The following is a 7,365-nucleotide window of genomic DNA, read 5'->3' on the forward strand; positions in this document are numbered from 1 at the left end:
GACAATAAAACACTCTTGACATGGACAAGTTGGACTTAAGAGCCTGTTTCCATGTGACAGCTCTATTACTCTATGGACATAATAATAAGCAAAAATAATTCCCTCCATTCCACTCCACTACTGTAGTGTGACATTCTTCCAAAAATGCACCCGAGGTTTTGATGAGTTAAAATGGAAGGAATTATTTCTGCTTATTGTTAGTTCCACAGAGTAATAGAGCTATCGCATGGAAACAGGCTGTACATTGTAAACTCTACTGTATTAATATACAATTTGTAGTCTTGCCTGACTAAGATTTGTAATGAATCTCAAAGCAAAAAAGAAATCATTTGCAGCTTCAGTTCCTGGAAGAGTAAAAGACCTGGAATAGAATTGGAAGTTTCAATGGATGCTTCACTGAAGTCATTAAAGAATCCAAACAAATCTTTTCCAATCAATAAAACATAAACCTGATGACAACAAAGATCCCAGTGCAAACTAATAATGTTAAAAAATGTCTTTCATAAAATCAGAGAACCGGCCCTACGCCCAACTCATCTATGCCGACCAAGTTGCCTAACCAAGCTAGTCCCACTTGCCTGACCTTTGGCAGATATCCCTCCAATCCTTTCCTATCCATCTATCTGTAAATGCTGAAATTATACCCACCACCTCCTCTGGTAGTGTATTCTATATACCCGCCACCTTCTGTGTGAAATGTTGCCACTCGGGTCCTTCTCACATCTTTTCCCTCTCCTTAAGCCTATGCCCTCTAGTTTTATAATTCCCTGGTCATGGTGAGAATTCTGTGGTTATTTACCTTATCTGTGCTCTTCATGATTTTATAAACCTCTATAAGATATGTAAAACCTAAAAAATAGTGATAACGGGGAACTTCCAAATATAGACTGTGATCGCAATCGTACAGGGGAGAGAGGAGAGGAGGGAGTTTGTGCATTGCCCTTCAGGAGAACTTTCTTGAGCAGTTTGTTTCTCACCTAGTGAGGAAGAGGGCAAATCTGGACTTCGTTGTGGGAAATAAACTTTGTTAAATGGAGCAAAATGGTGGAAATGTTACATTGGTGATATGATTAAATTTAGAATAGCTATGGAGAAGGAAATGGACTCCTCCAAAGAATGTGATCAATTGCAGAGGAACCATTTTCAATGCATTGAGGGCTGATCTTGTCCAGATAAGTTGAAATTAAACTTGGCAGGGCAACGTAAGGCTTTTAAAATAAAGATGTTCCAGCTGTCACCCAGATACAGAACCAAGGAACTGCAGATGTTGATTTACAATAAAAGACAAAGTGCTGGAGTAACTCATTGGGTCAGGCAGCATCTCTGGAGAACATGGATAAGTGACGTTTTGGGTCGGGACCCTTCTTCAGACTTTCAGGTCTACAAAGCGACCCCACCCGAAACATCATCTATCCATGTTCTCCAGAGATGCTGCCTGACCCACTGAATTATTCTGGCTCTTTACTTTAGACTTTAGAGATACAGCATGGAAACAGGCCTTTCGGCCCACCCAGTCCAATTCGACCTGCAATCACCCCGTACACTAGCACGATCCTACACGCTAGGGACAATTTACAAATATACTGAAACCATTTATTCTACAAACCCACACGTCTTTGGAGTGTGGGAGGAAACCGGAGCACCCCGAGAAAACCTACAGGGACTCAGGGGGAATGTACTAACTCCATACAGACAGCACCCATAGTCAGAATCGAAACTTGGTCTCTGGCACTGAAAGGCAGCAGCTCTACCGCTGCACCACTGTGCTGACCCAAAGGCCAATCAGAGTAAGCGACTGAGTGAATGCAGGCAGAACATTAACACTGATCCCATTTTATTCACCGAATGTAGCTTCCCACAAGTAATTGAGGTGTCAGGAGAGACAAGGTCTTATTGCAATCTAGATACAGTCTGGTGACTTCCAGGAAATCTAAAAATATTCTATCATCATGAAAAGTGCAAGTTGATATTTGAGGTCTCTCGAAGACCCAAAAGCTAATTTACTCATGGATGCAGTGGGCATGAGTGAGAGATAGATGCTGTTTTACATCAGTCTTCAGCAAGAAAATAGATGGTGCTGAAGACTAAGCAAAGCAAGATGTAAATGAGATGTTGGCTTGACCAAAAGTCAATTTTTAAAAAAACAGTGTCAAAAAGACTAATTGTTCTCAATGTTAATAATCACCTAGGCCAGATTTGCTCTATCCAAAATTGCTGAGGAATCTAAGGGTAGAAAGAAACTGAGCATAATCTTCCAAGCCAGGTATTGAGGGTAGAGAGTGACTCCATGGTCATTGTTTTGGGGGACTTTAACAAGGCCAACCTCAGTCGTGAGCTCCCAAAGTACAGACTGAGCTCCCAAAGCACCTCCACAGACTCCTCTGTCAAGCTCCTCAAGTTTGCGGATGACACAACCCTGATTGGACTGATCCAGGATGGGGAGGAATCTGCCTACAAAGGGGAAGTGACACAGCTGGCATCCTGGTGCCATCGCAACAACCTGGAGCTCAATGCTCTCAAGACAGTGGAACTAATTGTAGACTTTTGAAGAGATCCCCTTCCCCTCCCCCCACTCACCATCAACAACACCATAGTCACATCTGTGGAATCATTTAAGTTCCTTGGAACCATCATCTCCAGGGACCTTAAATGGGGGGCCACCATCGACTCCACAGTCAAAAAGGCCCAACAGATGATGTACTTCCTGCGGCAACTGAAGAAACACAATCTGCCACAGGCAATGATGGTCCAATTCCTTACTGCTATCATTGAGTCCATCCTCACCTTCTCCATCATGATCTGGTTTGGCTCAGCCACCAAGCACGAAATCCGGAGGCTGCAACGGATCGTTCGCACAGCTGAGAAGGTTGTTGGCTGCAACCTTAGCCCCATTAACGAACTGTACACTGCAAGGGCCAGGAAGCGAGCGGGCAAGATCATCTCTGACCCCTCTCACCCTGGCCACAAACTCTTCGAAGCACATCCCTCTGGAAGGTGACTCTGGACTGTCAAAGCAGCCACAGCCAGACATAAAAAAAGTTTTTTTCCATGAGTGATAGTTCTACTCAATAACAAAGGTCTGTGGTCTCTTTTTTGCTCTGGTTTATTTTCACCCACATGTTTAGACCGTAATGTTGTATCCTTATTGTTTTGATGTGGTTATGCTTTATTCTTAATTGTTAACTGTATGTTAGTGTTGTCATTTGTGAGCGGAGTACCAAGGCACATTCCTTGTATATGCATACTTGGCCAATAAACCTATTCATTCATTCATTCATTCATTCATTCATTCATTCAAACAATTATAGATACCCAGGTGGTGCCTGAGGACGAGAATCATAAATGATACACCCTTGTTGAAAAATAGGTAGACTGGAATCAAAAAGGGTATTAGGATAAAAGAAGCACAAGGAACTGCAGATGCTGGAATGTTAACCAAAGCACGAAGTGCTGGTGGAACTCAGCGGATCAGATAGCATCTGTGGAGGGAATGGATAGGCGATGTTTCGGGTCAGGAGCCTTCTTCAGACTGATCGTTGTAGGGGGAAGAAAGCTGCAAGAGAGGTGGGGTGGGTCAAAGCCAGGAAAGTGGTAGGTGGAGGAACAAGGAACTGTAGATGCTGGTTTGCACAAAAATAAACAAAGTTATGAAAACTGAAGGGCATGTAATAAAAGATTGGCTGACCATGGCGCAAAATCAACGATTGGTTGACCATGGAAAAAAAATCAACGAGAGGAATTTGAGTTTGATTTTTGGACTAGAGAGAATGGTGTGGTGTCCCCTCGCGGTTAGTGCCTTTCATTTTGTATAAGAATTAATGATTTGGACGGGATATGGCGAGTCGTAGGCAAAGTACGTTGAGGTAGACGTTTATTATAACATTAACAACCGTGACAATCAACGCACCAAACGACAGACAACCATAAATCTTACTGTCTCCTTCGGAGGACTAAACGAGACTGCCTTGTTCCCTTTACCTGCGCACCACCTCACCTCATCTACCAATCAGAGGGTTCGATGGTCTGGACCAATCCCTGTGTCCCTACATGACCCCCCCCCCCCCACCCCCCAGAACCCTCGGTGCGGTACCGGGCAGGTGCCCGGACCACCCGACCGGAGCGGTTGCGGAGAGGAGAGGGGGGCCCTGCCAGAGGTGGGGGCGGGGAAACCGGCACCGCGGGAGGAGGGGAAATTGCCGGTGCCGGAGGCGGCGGTGGCAAGGAGACCGGGGGAAGCGGGGTCCCGAACGGGGGCAGCGAGGGGGGAAACTTGTACGGGAGTCGTGGCCGGATGGCGGCCCCGGCGAGGAGGTTGAGCCGCTGTGACTGGCTGGTCTGGGTCCAGGTAGGCGGGCTTGAGGCGGGACACTGAGACGACCTCTTGTCGTGTACCCACTTCTAACGTACAGGTGACTGTGCCTCTCTTCACTACCCTGAACGGACCCTGGTAAACTGGCCGAAAAGGTGGGCGGTGGGCATCGATGCGCCTGAAAATGAACTCGCAGTCGGCCAAAGCCGGCGGGACGTGTGAAGGGGGATCCCCGTGACGAGAAGTAGGGACCGGGGCCAGGGACCCCACCCGCGCTCGGAGTGCTGCTAAGAGTGCTGGCGTGGAGGGCGGGGGGGTGGAACATTGGGGGAGAACGTCGCCTGGTACTCGTAGGGGCGAGCCATAGACCAGGTCTGCCGAGGAAGCTCCGAGATCGTGTTTAGGAGCCGTGCGGATACCTAGAAGGACCCATGGGAGCTGGTCGGCCCAGTCGGGGCCGGACAGGCGGGCAGTGAGTGAGGCTTTAAGCTGTCTGTGGAACCGTTCCACCATCCCGTTGGCCTGGGGGTGATAGGCGGTGGTTTGTTGTAATCGCGACCCGCACAGCTGAGTCAGAGCCACCCACAGGGATGAGGTGAATTGGGCGCCCCGGTCGGTAGTGATGACGTCCGGAACGCCGAAACGGTCAATCCAATTTAGCGCCAGTGCCCGCGCGCAGGAGGCTGCTGAGATGTCGGACAACGGGAGCGCCTCTGGCCACCGGGTGAATCGCTCGACTACCGTGAGGAGGTGGGTGTAGCCCCTAGAGTGGGGTAACGGGCCGACGAGATCCACATGGATGTGGAGGAATCGGGCTGCTGGGACCGTGAACTGCTGGACGGGGGGCCGAGTGTGCCGGTGGACCTTGGAGGTTTGGCACGGAATGCAGGAGCGGGACCAGGCGGCCACCTGCTTCCGCAGCCCGTGCCAGACAAAGCGAGCCGCAATCAGAGCCGAAGTGGCCCGTATGGACGGATGTGCTAGGCCGTGGATAGTGTCAAAAACCTGGCGCCGCATGCAAGTGGGTACTACAGGTCGGGTGCGCGGTAGGGAAACGTCGCACCAGAGTTTGGTACGCGTGGGACCGCAGGCTACCTGTGCCAACTGCAACCCTGAGGTGGCGTGGGGGTACAGGGAGGGGGTGTCTTCCAGGCGCTGAGCCTCCGCGAGCTCCTGGAAATCCACCCCGGAACTTACCTCGGCAACCGGGGAAACCGCCGGTCTGGACAGGGCATCCGTCACGGCGTTTAGTTTTCCCGCGATGTGCCGAACGTCGGTAGTAAATTCCGAAACGTAAGTAAGGTGTCTCTGCTGGCGGGCCGACCACGGATCGGAAACCTTTGAAAAAGCAAACGTCAGTGGCTTGTGGTCGGTGAACGCCACGAAAAAGCGGCCCTCTAAAAAATAGCGAAAATGACGGATCGCTAGGTAGAGGGCCAGGAGTTCCCGATCAAAGGCACTGTAAGCTATCTCGGGGCGGGTGAGCTGGCGGCTGAAAAATGCCAAAGGGTGCCAGAGGCCGTTAATCTGCTGTTCTAAGACGCCCCCCACCGCCACGCCGGAGGCATCGACGGTGAGGGCAGTGGGTGCCGAGGAGCGCGGGTGGACGAGCATGGTGGCATTCGCGAGGGCCAGCTTGGCTGCTGTGAAAGCCGCGTCGGCAGCAGGGGACCACACGAGCTCGGTGGGGTTACCTGCGAGGCATTGGAAAAGGGGGCGCATGATCCGGGCTGCCGCCGGGAGGAAGCGGTGGTAAAAGTTTACCATCCCTACAAACTCTTGTAACCCTTTGATAGTGTCGGGGCGGGGGAAGGAGCGGATAGCAGCCACCTTCTCGGGCAAGGGAACGGCACCTGCCTGTGTGATCCGATGGCCCAGGAAATCTACTGAGGATAGTCCGAATTGGCATTTGGACGGGTGTAGGATCAGGCCGTGGTCCTGCAACCTTTGGAATATGGAGCGCAGGTGGGACCGGTGTTCGTGAGCTGACCGACTTGCCACGAGGATATCGTCTAGATAAATGAATACAAAAGGCCTACCCCGACCCACATGGTCCATGAGACGTTGGAACGCTTGGGCGGCGTTTTTGAGGCCGAAAGGCATCCGCAGCCACTCGAAAAGCCCGAACGGGGTGATGGTGGCGGTCTTAGGAATGTCTGTGGGGCGAACCGGGATCTGATGATACCCTCGGACTAAGTCCAGTTTTGAGAAAACCGTGGCACCCTCTAGGCTGGCAGAAAAATCCTGAATATGCGGGATCGGGTATCGGTCAGCCGTGGTGATGGCGTTCAGGCGTCGGTAATCGCCACATGGTCTCCACCCCCCAGATGCTTTTGGGACCATGTGTAACGGTGAGGCCCACGGGCTGTCTGACGGGCGTATGATCCCCAGTCGTTCCAAGGTGAGGAACTCTTCGCGAGCGACTGCCAGCTTATCTGGGGGTAGGCGACGGGCTCGGGTGAAAACCGGCGGTCCCTCCGTGGGGATGAAGTGTACGACTCCGTGCTTGGCAGCAGGTGTGTCGAATCGCTGGACTAGGAGCTCCGGGAAATCAGCTAGTATCGCAGCAAACGGGTCGGAGGTTGTAGTGACGGCCTGGACGGTCGGGCTGGGTGACACGGAAACCGAAGAAGCGGGGGGGTCAACGCTACTGGACGACTATTGCAGGGTCTTCCCGCGGACGTCAGGGATTAATGAGAAAGCCCAAAGGAAATCTGCGCCCAGGATTGCCTGGCCTACATCTGCGATGATGAAAGTCCAGTTGTAGGTCCTGGAACTAAAGGACAGGGACATGTCCCGTGTTCCATAGGTACGGACGGGGCTACCGTTGACTGCAATGAGGGGGGGGCCGGTCTTACCTGATCGCGCTTCTTGGCAGGATGGAGGCACAATGCTGACGATCGCCCCGGTGTCCACGAGGAAAACGGTACCCGTGTGTTGCTCCGCCAGGTAGAGGCGATGGTTCTGGCCGATCGAGATTGACTCTACATTTGATCGGCCGAGGCATTTCTCGAGAATGTGCAGGGGCTTCTACAGTTGCATGCCGCTGCTCCCCA

The sequence above is a fragment of the Rhinoraja longicauda genome, chromosome 15 (genome assembly GCF_053455715.1).
Source record: "Rhinoraja longicauda isolate Sanriku21f chromosome 15, sRhiLon1.1, whole genome shotgun sequence".
Taxonomy (NCBI): domain Eukaryota; kingdom Metazoa; phylum Chordata; class Chondrichthyes; order Rajiformes; family Arhynchobatidae; genus Rhinoraja; species Rhinoraja longicauda.